The 13,225-nt window shown below is 32.8% G+C and overlaps 8 non-coding genes across 8 annotated transcripts; all 8 read right to left on the bottom strand.

Moving 5' to 3' along the window:
• Nucleotides 1-356: 356 nt before the first annotated feature.
• On the bottom strand, nt 357-430 carry TRNAI-AAU (transfer RNA isoleucine (anticodon AAU)). The gene has a single exon. It is a non-coding gene; the product is annotated as a tRNA-Ile (tRNA).
• A 1,587-nt stretch (nt 431-2,017) lies between these two features.
• TRNAI-AAU (transfer RNA isoleucine (anticodon AAU)) lies at nt 2,018-2,091 on the bottom strand. Its single transcript has one exon. It is a non-coding gene; the product is annotated as a tRNA-Ile (tRNA).
• A 1,588-nt stretch (nt 2,092-3,679) lies between these two features.
• On the bottom strand, nt 3,680-3,753 carry TRNAI-AAU (transfer RNA isoleucine (anticodon AAU)). The gene has a single exon. It is a non-coding gene; the product is annotated as a tRNA-Ile (tRNA).
• Nucleotides 3,754-5,340: 1,587 nt separating this feature from the next.
• On the bottom strand, nt 5,341-5,414 carry TRNAI-AAU (transfer RNA isoleucine (anticodon AAU)). Its single transcript has one exon. It is a non-coding gene; the product is annotated as a tRNA-Ile (tRNA).
• Nucleotides 5,415-7,002: 1,588 nt separating this feature from the next.
• On the bottom strand, nt 7,003-7,076 carry TRNAI-AAU (transfer RNA isoleucine (anticodon AAU)). The gene has a single exon. It is a non-coding gene; the product is annotated as a tRNA-Ile (tRNA).
• A 1,587-nt stretch (nt 7,077-8,663) lies between these two features.
• Nucleotides 8,664-8,737, bottom strand: TRNAI-AAU (transfer RNA isoleucine (anticodon AAU)). Its single transcript has one exon. It is a non-coding gene; the product is annotated as a tRNA-Ile (tRNA).
• Nucleotides 8,738-10,325: 1,588 nt separating this feature from the next.
• TRNAI-AAU (transfer RNA isoleucine (anticodon AAU)) lies at nt 10,326-10,399 on the bottom strand. Its single transcript has one exon. It is a non-coding gene; the product is annotated as a tRNA-Ile (tRNA).
• A 1,588-nt stretch (nt 10,400-11,987) lies between these two features.
• Nucleotides 11,988-12,061, bottom strand: TRNAI-AAU (transfer RNA isoleucine (anticodon AAU)). Its single transcript has one exon. It is a non-coding gene; the product is annotated as a tRNA-Ile (tRNA).
• Between the last annotated feature and the right edge of the window lie 1,164 nt (nt 12,062-13,225).

Here is a 13,225-nt window from a genome sequence, read left to right as displayed (position 1 = left end):
ACTTGTGCTCTGGTCTTTAGAAATTCTCCATTTTTTTTACTTCAGTGTGCACTAATGAGAGGGGAGCTCATATCTTCTTCTTCTTCTAGTAACACCTAGTGCCCTCTATGTTTGAGCAGCAATATAATAACTGATTAATTTGCCCTTGCATATCTTAGTTATGCCATATTGCTTGATTTGAGACAAAAGTCACTGGGCCATGTAGAGAAAAATCTTCATCAGCCAAAGGATGACACTCCCACTGGCTTCTGATATGTATTTGAAAAGATTTTGTGATATATGTGTCTATGATGTTTTCAAGTATTCATGCACTCCACGATGAGCTTATTCCATTCTTGTCCTTCAAGAAAAGCAAATGGCCCATACGGGGATCAAACCCGTGACCTTGGCGTTATTAGCACCACGCTCTAACCAACTGAGCTAACAGGCCACAGATATTACTGCCAGCAAACACAAAACTGGCAAATGTACCTCAAAGCACAGATCATATTTTGTTTTTATAGCATTTCATTTTTCAAAAAAAAGCTTAAGCCATAGAGTCACTTGAAGCATGGGTATCATAAAAATGCTCCAGTTTCTTTCCACATTACAAAATAAAAATAAATATTAGATAGGATAATAACAAAGATTAAGGCATCTAGTAATAGTATAAAAATAGACAATTTAGACTAGGAGTAAATGCAAATCTAAGCAAAATCAATCTAAAAAATCTAATACACAATTTTTAATTGTAAATTTACAGATTGTTGAAAAAGATAATCCCAGGATGTAATCCATTATGTATTAAATTTAGTATGTTTTACCAAGTTGTGTATGAATAACTTTTAACACAAAAAAATATATATTGGGGAAGTAGCTTAATGTGCCCATTGGAAATAAAGAATGCTAGCCCATTTTGGAATGCAAAGCTTAAGAAAATACAAACTTCAATCCATAGGAAAGCACTTTTTATTCAGTCTACACTCTGTAATCATACTATAGCTTAATTTACAAATTGTGATGTCATTATCAGACTTAACTCACAAGAGACGTTCATCCTTGGTCTATAAAAAAGGCAGTCCTCTGTTATAAAGCTTGAAACAATTATAAGTGGCTGATATGCAAATATGGAAATACAGAAAAACTGTCAATTCAATGCTAGGATAACATAAGGGGTGATGCTCCAACTGAAATTGGTCCTAGGCATTTAGGTTTCTAGTATCTATCTTCTCCTTTAAAAAATAGGTTACTTTTTATATATTATCATTGGGTTTGGACAAATATTCTACATAATACCTATTGCATCCCTGAGCTTATTAGAAACTTGAAATAATATATATAAAGTATTGAATTTCTTTTCTTTGCATTTAAAAGATGAGCGCACTTCAGTAGATGCCATTGCTCAGGTGAGGGTTCCATGGTGTAATTGTTAGCACCCTGGACTTTGAATCTAGTAATCTGAGTTCATATCTCGTGGGAGCTAACATTGTTTATTTTCCTTTTGTTCAAAGCTCCATTTTCATTCAATGTATGAGTATTGCAAATCTTCATTTAAAATTCATATAAATTCCATCATCTTCAGTGGTGTCCTTTGTTTAAACTCATTTTTAAACTTATAAAATCAGAAGTATGTCAAATATTTGGAAATAAGAAAAGATGCAATAAGAATGCAGAGATCCATTACTTGTGCTCTGGTCTTTAGAAATTCTCCATTTTTTTTACTTCAGTGTGCACTAATGAGAAGGGAGCACATATCTTCTTCTTCTTCTAGTAACACCTAGTGCCCTCTATGTTTGAGCAGCAATATAATAACTGATTAATTTGCCCTTGCATATCTTAGTTATGTCATATTGCTTGATTTGAGACAAAAGTCACTGAGCCATGTAGAGAAAAATCTTCATCAGCCAAAGGATGACACTCCCACTGGCTTCTGATATGTATTTGAAAAGATTTTGTGATATATGTGTCTATGATGTTTTCAAGTATTCATGCACTCCACGATGAGCTTATTCCATTCTTGTCCTTCAAGAAAAGCAAATGGCCCATACGGGGATCGAACCCGTGACCTTGGCGTTATTAGCACCATGCTCTAACCAACTGAGCTAACCGGCCACAGATGTTACTGCAAGCAAACACAAAACTGGCAAATGTACCTCAAAGCACAGATCATATTTTGTTTTTATAGCATTTCATTTTTCAAAAAAAAGCTTAAGCCATAGAGTCACTTGAAGCATGGGTATCATAAAAATGCTCCAGTTTCTTTCCACATTACAAAATAAAAATAAATATTAGATAGGATAATAACAAAGATTAAGGCATCTAGTAATAGTATAAAAATAGACAATTTAGACTAGGAGTAAATGCAAATCTAAGCAAAATCAATCTAAAAAATCTAATACACAATTTTTAATTGTAAATTTACAGATTGTTGAAAAAGATAATCCCAGGATGTAATCCATTATGTATTAAATTTAGTATGTTTTACCAAGTTGTGTATGAATAACTTTTAACACAAAAAAATATATATTGGGGAAGTAGCTTAATGTGCCCATTGGAAATAAAGAATGCTAGCCCATTTTGGAATGCAAAGCTTAAGAAAATACAAACTTCAATCCATAGGAAAGCACTTTTTATTCAGTCTACACTCTGTAATCATACTATAGCTTAATTTACAAATTGTGATGTCATTATCAGACTTAACTCACAAGAGACGTTCATCCTTGGTCTATAAAAAAGGCAGTCCTCTGTTATAAAGCTTGAAACAATTATAAGTGGCTGATATGCAAATATGGAAATACAGAAAAACTGTCAATTCAATGCTAGGATAACATAAGGGGTGATGCTCCAACTGAAATTGGTCCTATGCATTTAGGTTTCTAGTATCTATCTTCTCCTTTAAAAAATAGGTTACTTTTTATATATTATCATTGGGTTTGGACAAATATTCTACATAATACCTATTGCATCCCTGAGCTTATTAGAAACTTGAAATAATATATATAAAGTATTGAATTTCTTTTCTTTGCATTTAAAAGATGAGCGCACTTCAGTAGATGCCATTGCTCAGGTGAGGGTTCCATGGTGTAATTGTTAGCACCCTGGACTTTGAATCTAGTAATCTGAGTTCATATCTCGTGGGAGCTAACATTGTTTATTTTCCTTTTGTTCAAAGCTCCATTTTCATTCAATGTATGAGTATTGCAAATCTTCATTTAAAATTCATATAAATTCCATCATCTTCAGTGGTGTCCTTTGTTTAAACTCATTTTTAAACTTATCAAATCAGAAGTATGTCAAATATTTGGAAATAAGAAAAGATGCAATAAGAATGCAGAGATCCATTACTTGTGCTCTGGTCTTTAGAAATTCTCCATTTTTTTTTACTTCAGTGTGCACTAATGAGAGGGGAGCACATATCTTCTTCTTCTTCTAGTAACACCTAGTGCCCTCTATGTTTGAGCAGCAATATAATAACTGATTAATTTGCCCTTGCATATCTTAGTTATGTCATATTGCTTGATTTGAGACAAAAGTCACTGAGCCATGTAGAGAAAAATCTTCATCAGCCAAAGGATGACACTCCCACTGGCTTCTGATATGTATTTGAAAAGATTTTGTGATATATGTGTCTATGATGTTTTCAAGTATTCATGCACTCCACGATGAGCTTATTCCATTCTTGTCCTTCAAGAAAAGCAAATGGCCCATACGGGGATCGAACCCGTGACCTTGGCGTTATTAGCACCATGCTCTAACCAACTGAGCTAACCGGCCACAGATGTTACTGCAAGCAAACACAAAACTGGCAAATGTACCTCAAAGCACAGATCATATTTTGTTTTTATAGCATTTCATTTTTCAAAAAAAAGCTTAAGCCATAGAGTCACTTGAAGCATGGGTATCATAAAAATGCTCCAGTTTCTTTCCACATTACAAAATAAAAATAAATATTAGATAGGATAATAACAAAGATTAAGGCATCTACTAATAGTATAAAAATAGACAATTTAGACAAGGAGTATATGCAAATCTAAGCAAAATCAATCTAAAAAATCTAATACACAATTTTTAATTGTAAATTTACAGATTGTTGAAAAAGATAATCCCAGGATGTAATCCATTATGTATTAAATTTAGTATGTTTTACCAAGTTGTGTATGAATAACTTTTAACACAAAAAAATATATATTGGGGAAGTAGCTTAATGTGCCCATTGGAAATAAAGAATGCTAGCCCATTTTGGAATGCAAAGCTTAAGAAAATACAAACTTCAATCCATAGGAAAGCACTTTTTATTCAGTCTACACTCTGTAATCATACTATAGCTTAATTTACAAATTGTGATGTCATTATCAGACTTAACTCACAAGAGACTTTCATCCTTGGTCTATAAAAAAGGCAGTCCTCTGTTATAAAGCTTGAAACAATTGTAAGTGGCTGATATGCAAATATGGAAATACAGAAAAACTGTCAATTCAATGCTAGGATAACATAAGGGGTGATGCTCCAACTGAAATTGGTCCTAGGCATTTAGGTTTCTAGTATCTATCTTCTCCTTTAAAAAATAGGTTACTTTTTATATATTATCATTGGGTTTGGACAAATATTCTACATAATACCTATTGCATCCCTGAGCTTATTAGAAACTTGAAATAATATATATAAAGTATTGAATTTCTTTTCTTTGCATTTAAAAGATGAGCGCACTTCAGTAGATGCCATTGCTCAGGTGAGGGTTCCATGGTGTAATTGCTAGCACCCTGGACTTTGAATCTAGTAATCTGAGTTCATATCTCGTGGGAGCTAACATTGTTTATTTTCCTTTTGTTCAAAGCTCCATTTTCATTCAATGTATGAGTATTGCAAATCTTCATTTAAAATTCATATAAATTCCATCATCTTCAGTGGTGTCCTTTGTTTAAACTCATTTTTAAACTTATCAAATCAGAAGTATGTCAAATATTTGGAAATAAGAAAAGATGCAATAAGAATGCAGAGATCCATTACTTGTGCTCTGGTCTTTAGAAATTCTCCATTTTTTTTACTTCAGTGTGCACTAATGAGAGGGGAGCACATATCTTCTTCTTCTTCTAGTAACACCTAGTGCCCTCTATGTTTGAGCAGCAATATAATAACTGATTAATTTGCCCTTGCATATCTTAGTTATGTCATATTGCTTGATTTGAGACAAAAGTCACTGAGCCATGTAGAGAAAAATCTTCATCAGCCAAAGGATGACACTCCCACTGGCTTCTGATATGTATTTGAAAAGATTTTGTGATATATGTGTCTATGATGTTTTCAAGTATTCATGCACTCCACGATGAGCTTATTCCATTCTTGTCCTTCAAGAAAAGCAAATGGCCCATACGGGGATCGAACCCGTGACCTTGGCGTTATTAGCACCACGCTCTAACCAACTGAGCTAACAGGCCACAGATATTACTGCCAGCAAACACAAAACTGGGAAATGTACCTCAAAGCACAGATCATATTTTGTTTTTATAGCATTTCATTTTTCAAAAAAAAGCTTAAGCCATAGAGTCACTTGAAGCATGGGTATCATAAAAATGCTCCAGTTTCTTTCCACATTACAAAATAAAAATAAATATTAGATAGGATAATAACAAAGATTAAGGCATCTAGTAATAGTATAAAAATAGACAATTTAGACTAGGAGTAAATGCAAATCTAAGCAAAATCGATCTAAAAAATCTAATACACAATTTTTAATTGTAAATTTACAGATTGTTGAAAAAGATAATCCCAGGATGTAATCCATTATGTATTAAATTTAGTATGTTTTACCAAGTTGTGTATGAATAACTTTTAACACAAAAAAATATATATTGGGGAAGTAGCTTAATGTGCCCATTGGAAATAAAGAATGCTAGCCCATTTTGGAATGCAAAGCTTAAGAAAATACAAACTTCAATCCATAGGAAAGCACTTTTTATTCAGTCTACACTCTGTAATCATACTATAGCTTAATTTACAAATTGTGATGTCATTATCAGACTTAACTCACAAGAGACGTTCATCCTTGGTCTATAAAAAAGGCAGTCCTCTGTTATAAAGCTTGAAACAATTATAAGTGGCTGATATGCAAATATGGAAATACAGAAAAACTGTCAATTCAATGCTAGGATAACATAAGGGGTGATGCTCCAACTGAAATTGGTCCTAGGCATTTAGGTTTCTAGTATCTATCTTCTCCTTTAAAAAATAGGTTACTTTTTATATATTATCATTGGGTTTGGACAAATATTCTACATAATACCTATTGCATCCCTGAGCTTATTAGAAACTTGAAATAATATATATAAAGTATTGAATTTCTTTTCTTTGCATTTAAAAGATGAGCGCACTTCAGTAGATGCCATTGCTCAGGTGAGGGTTCCATGGTGTAATTGTTAGCACCCTGGACTTTGAATCTAGTAATCTGAGTTCATATCTCGTGGGAGCTAACATTGTTTATTTTCCTTTTGTTCAAAGCTCCATTTTCATTCAATGTATGAGTATTGCAAATCTTCATTTAAAATTCATATAAATTCCATCATCTTCAGTGGTGTCCTTTGTTTAAACTCATTTTTAAACTTATAAAATCAGAAGTATGTCAAATATTTGGAAATAAGAAAAGATGCAATAAGAATGCAGAGATCCATTACTTGTGCTCTGGTCTTTAGAAATTCTCCATTTTTTTTTACTTCAGTGTGCACTAATGAGAGGGGAGCACATATCTTCTTCTTCTTCTAGTAACACCTAGTGCCCTCTATGTTTGAGCAGCAATATAATAACTGATTAATTTGCCCTTGCATATCTTAGTTATGTCATATTGCTTGATTTGAGACAAAAGTCACTGAGCCATGTAGAGAAAAATCTTCATCAGCCAAAGGATGACACTCCCACTGGCTTCTGATATGTATTTGAAAAGATTTTGTGATATATGTGTCTATGATGTTTTCAAGTATTCATGCACTCCACGATGAGCTTATTCCATTCTTGTCCTTCAAGAAAAGCAAATGGCCCATACGGGGATCGAACCCGTGACCTTGGCGTTATTAGCACCATGCTCTAACCAACTGAGCTAACCGGCCACAGATGTTACTGCAAGCAAACACAAAACTGGCAAATGTACCTCAAAGCACAGATCATATTTTGATTTTATAGCATTTCATTTTTCAAAAAAAAGCTTAAGCCATAGAGTCACTTGAAGCATGGGTATCATAAAAATGCTCCAGTTTCTTTCCACATTACAAAATAAAAATAAATATTAGATAGGATAATAACAAAGATTAAGGCATCTAGTAATAGTATAAAAATAGACAATTTAGACTAGGAGTAAATGCAAATCTAAGCAAAATCAATCTAAAAAATCTAATACACAATTTTTAATTGTAAATTTACAGATTGTTGAAAAAGATAATCCCAGGATGTAATCCATTATGTATTAAATTTAGTATGTTTTACCAAGTTGTGTATGAATAACTTTTAACACAAAAAAATATATATTGGGGAAGTAGCTTAATGTGCCCATTGGAAATAAAGAATGCTAGCCCATTTTGGAATGCAAAGCTTAAGAAAATACAAACTTCAATCCATAGGAAAGCACTTTTTATTCAGTCTACACTCTGTAATCATACTATAGCTTAATTTACAAATTGTGATGTCATTATCAGACTTAACTCACAAGAGACTTTCATCCTTGGTCTATAAAAAAGGCAGTCCTCTGTTATAAAGCTTGAAACAATTGTAAGTGGCTGATATGCAAATATGGAAATACAGAAAAACTGTCAATTCAATGCTAGGATAACATAAGGGGTGATGCTCCAACTGAAATTGGTCCTAGGCATTTAGGTTTCTAGTATCTATCTTCTCCTTTAAAAAATAGGTTACTTTTTATATATTATCATTGGGTTTGGACAAATATTCTACATAATACCTATTGCATCCCTGAGCTTATTAGAAACTTGAAATAATATATATAAAGTATTGAATTTCTTTTCTTTGCATTTAAAAGATGAGCGCACTTCAGTAGATGCCATTGCTCAGGTGAGGGTTCCATGGTGTAATTGCTAGCACCCTGGACTTTGAATCTAGTAATCTGAGTTCATATCTCGTGGGAGCTAACATTGTTTATTTTCCTTTTGTTCAAAGCTCCATTTTCATTCAATGTATGAGTATTGCAAATCTTCATTTAAAATTCATATAAATTCCATCATCTTCAGTGGTGTCCTTTGTTTAAACTCATTTTTAAACTTATCAAATCAGAAGTATGTCAAATATTTGGAAATAAGAAAAGATGCAATAAGAATGCAGAGATCCATTACTTGTGCTCTGGTCTTTAGAAATTCTCCATTTTTTTTACTTCAGTGTGCACTAATGAGAGGGGAGCACATATCTTCTTCTTCTTCTAGTAACACCTAGTGCCCTCTATGTTTGAGCAGCAATATAATAACTGATTAATTTGCCCTTGCATATCTTAGTTATGTCATATTGCTTGATTTGAGACAAAAGTCACTGAGCCATGTAGAGAAAAATCTTCATCAGCCAAAGGATGACACTCCCACTGGCTTCTGATATGTATTTGAAAAGATTTTGTGATATATGTGTCTATGATGTTTTCAAGTATTCATGCACTCCACGATGAGCTTATTCCATACTTGTCCTTCAAGAAAAGCAAATGGCCCATACGGGGATCGAACCCGTGACCTTGGCGTTATTAGCACCACGCTCTAACCAACTGAGCTAACAGGCCACAGATATTACTGCCAGCAAACACAAAACTGGGAAATGTACCTCAAAGCACAGATCATATTTTGTTTTTATAGCATTTCATTTTTCAAAAAAAAGCTTAAGCCATAGAGTCACTTGAAGCATGGGTATCATAAAAATGCTCCAGTTTCTTTCCACATTACAAAATAAAAATAAATATTAGATAGGATAATAACAAAGATTAAGGCATCTAGTAATAGTATAAAAATAGACAATTTAGACTAGGAGTAAATGCAAATCTAAGCAAAATCAATCTAAAAAATCTAATACACAATTTTTAATTGTAAATTTACAGATTGTTGAAAAAGATAATCCCAGGATGTAATCCATTATGTATTAAATTTAGTATGTTTTACCAAGTTGTGTATGAATAACTTTTAACACAAAAAAATATATATTGGGGAAGTAGCTTAATGTGCCCATTGGAAATAAAGAATGCTAGCCCATTTTGGAATGCAAAGCTTAAGAAAATACAAACTTCAATCCATAGGAAAGCACTTTTTATTCAGTCTACACTCTGTAATCATACTATAGCTTAATTTACAAATTGTGATGTCATTATCAGACTTAACTCACAAGAGACGTTCATCCTTGGTCTATAAAAAAGGCAGTCCTCTGTTATAAAGCTTGAAACAATTATAAGTGGCTGATATGCAAATATGGAAATACAGAAAAACTGTCAATTCAATGCTAGGATAACATAAGGGGTGATGCTCCAACTGAAATTGGTCCTAGGCATTTTGGTTTCTAGTATCTATCTTCTCCTTTAAAAAATAGGTTACTTTTTATATATTATCATTGGGTTTGGACAAATATTCTACATAATACCTATTGCATCCCTGAGCTTATTAGAAACTTGAAATAATATATATAAAGTATTGAATTTCTTTTCTTTGCATTTAAAAGATGAGCGCACTTCAGTAGATGCCATTGCTCAGGTGAGGGTTCCATGGTGTAATTGTTAGCACCCTGGACTTTGAATCTAGTAATCTGAGTTCATATCTCGTGGGAGCTAACATTGTTTATTTTCCTTTTGTTCAAAGCTCCATTTTCATTCAATGTATGAGTATTGCAAATCTTCATTTAAAATTCATATAAATTCCATCATCTTCAGTGGTGTCCTTTGTTTAAACTCATTTTTAAACTTATAAAATCAGAAGTATGTCAAATATTTGGAAATAAGAAAAGATGCAATAAGAATGCAGAGATCCATTACTTGTGCTCTGGTCTTTAGAAATTCTCCATTTTTTTTTACTTCAGTGTGCACTAATGAGAGGGGAGCACATATCTTCTTCTTCTTCTAGTAACACCTAGTGCCCTCTATGTTTGAGCAGCAATATAATAACTGATTAATTTGCCCTTGCATATCTTAGTTATGTCATATTGCTTGATTTGAGACAAAAGTCACTGAGCCATGTAGAGAAATATCTTCATCAGCCAAAGGATGACACTCCCACTGGCTTCTGATATGTATTTGAAAAGATTTTGTGATATATGTGTCTATGATGTTTTCAAGTATTCATGCACTCCACGATGAGCTTAATCCATTCTTGTCCTTCAAGAAAAGCAAATGGCCCATACGGGGATCGAACCCGTGACCTTGGCGTTATTAGCACCATGCTCTAACCAACTGAGCTAACCGGCCACAGATGTTACTGCAAGCAAACACAAAACTGGCAAATGTACCTCAAAGCACAGATCATATTTTGTTTTTATAGCATTTCATTTTTCAAAAAAAAGCTTAAGCCATAGAGTCACTTGAAGCATGGGTATCATAAAAATGCTCCAGTTTCTTTCCACATTACAAAATAAAAATAAATATTAGATAGGATAATAACAAAGATTAAGGCATCTACTAATAGTATAAAAATAGACAATTTAGACAAGGAGTATATGCAAATCTAAGCAAAATCAATCTAAAAAATCTAATACACAATTTTTAATTGTAAATTTACAGATTGTTGAAAAAGATAATCCCAGGATGTAATCCATTATGTATTAAATTTAGTATGTTTTACCAAGTTGTGTATGAATAACTTTTAACACAAAAAAATATATATTGGGGAAGTAGCTTAATGTGCCCATTGGAAATAAAGAATGCTAGCCCATTTTGGAATGCAAAGCTTAAGAAAATACAAACTTCAATCCATAGGAAAGCACTTTTTATTCAGTCTACACTCTGTAATCATACTATAGCTTAATTTACAAATTGTGATGTCATTATCAGACTTAACTCACAAGAGACTTTCATCCTTGGTCTATAAAAAAGGCAGTCCTCTGTTATAAAGCTTGAAACAATTGTAAGTGGCTGATATGCAAATATGGAAATACAGAAAAACTGTCAATTCAATGCTAGGATAACATAAGGGGTGATGCTCCAACTGAAATTGGTCCTAGGCATTTAGGTTTCTAGTATCTATCTTCTCCTTTAAAAAATAGGTTACTTTTTATATATTATCATTGGGTTTGGACAAATATTCTACATAATACCTATTGCATCCCTGAGCTTATTAGAAACTTGAAATAATATATATAAAGTATTGAATTTCTTTTCTTTGCATTTAAAAGATGAGCGCACTTCAGTAGATGCCATTGCTCAGGTGAGGGTTCCATGGTGTAATTGCTAGCACCCTGGACTTTGAATCTAGTAATCTGAGTTCATATCTCGTGGGAGCTAACATTGTTTATTTTCCTTTTGTTCAAAGCTCCATTTTCATTCAATGTATGAGTATTGCAAATCTTCATTTAAAATTCATATAAATTCCATCATCTTCAGTGTTGTCCTTTGTTTAAACTCATTTTTAAACTTATCAAATCAGAAGTATGTCAAATATTTGGAAATAAGAAAAGATGCAATAAGAATGCAGAGATCCATTACTTGTGCTCTGGTCTTTAGAAATTCTCCATTTTTTTTTACTTCAGTGTGCACTAATGAGAGGGGAGCACATATCTTCTTCTTCTTCTAGTAACACCTAGTGCCCTCTATGTTTGAGCAGCAATATAATAACTGATTAATTTGCCCTTGCATATCTTAGTTATGTCATATTGCTTGATTTGAGACAAAAGTCACTGAGCCATGTAGAGAAAAATCTTCATCAGCCAATGGATGACACTCCCACTGGCTTCTGATATGTATTTGAAAAGATTTTGTGATATATGTGTCTATGATGTTTTCAAGTATTCATGCACTCCACGATGAGCTTATTCCATTCTTGTCCTTCAAGAAAAGCAAATGGCCCATACGGGGATCGAACCCGTGACCTTGGCGTTATTAGCACCACGCTCTAACCAACTGAGCTAACAGGCCACAGATATTACTGCCAGCAAACACAAAACTGGCAAATGTACCTCAAAGCACAGATCATATTTTGTTTTTATAGCATTTCATTTTTCAAAAAAAAGCTTAAGCCATAGAGTCACTTGAAGCATGGGTATCATAAAAATGCTCCAGTTTCTTTCCACATTACAAAATAAAAATAAATATTAGATAGGATAATAACAAAGATTAAGGCATCTAGTAATAGTATAAAAATAGACAATTTAGACTAGGAGTAAATGCAAATCTAAGCAAAATCAATCTAAAAAATCTAATACACAATTTTTAATTGTAAATTTACAGATTGTTGAAAAAGATAATCCCAGGATGTAATCCATTATGTATTAAATTTAGTATGTTTTACCAAGTTGTGTATGAATAACTTTTAACACAAAAAAATATATATTGGGGAAGTAGCTTAATGTGCCCATTGGAAATAAAGAATGCTAGCCCATTTTGGAATGCAAAGCTTAAGAAAATACAAACTTCAATCCATAGGAAAGCACTTTTTATTCAGTCTACACTCTGTAATCATACTATAGCTTAATTTACAAATTGTGATGTCATTATCAGACTTAACTCACAAGAGACGTTCATCCTTGGTCTATAAAAAAGGCAGTCCTCTGTTATAAAGCTTGAAACAATTATAAGTGGCTGATATGCAAATATGGAAATACAGAAAAACTGTCAATTCAATGCTAGGATAACATAAGGGGTGATGCTCCAACTGAAATTGGTCCTAGGCATTTAGGTTTCTAGTATCTATCTTCTCCTTTAAAAAATAGGTTACTTTTTATATATTATCATTGGGTTTGGACAAATATTCTACATAATACCTATTGCATCCCTGAGCTTATTAGAAACTTGAAATAATATATATAAAGTATTGAATTTCTTTTCTTTGCATTTAAAAGATGAGCGCACTTCAGTAGATGCCATTGCTCAGGTGAGGGTTCCATGGTGTAATTGTTAGCACCCTGGACTTTGAATCTAGTAATCTGAGTTCATATCTCGTGGGAGCTAACATTGTTTATTTTCCTTTTGTTCAAAGCTCCATTTTCATTCAATGTATGAGTATTGCAAATCTTCATTTAAAATTCATATAAATTCCATCATCTTCAGTGGTGTCCTTTGTTTAAACTCATTTTTAAACTT

This window comes from Pseudophryne corroboree, unplaced genomic scaffold, assembly GCF_028390025.1.
Source record: "Pseudophryne corroboree isolate aPseCor3 unplaced genomic scaffold, aPseCor3.hap2 scaffold_822, whole genome shotgun sequence".
Classification (NCBI taxonomy): Eukaryota; Metazoa; Chordata; class Amphibia; order Anura; family Myobatrachidae; genus Pseudophryne; species Pseudophryne corroboree.
The sequence above is the reverse complement of the archived record's forward strand: the minus strand, read 5'-3'. Positions and strand labels throughout refer to the sequence as shown.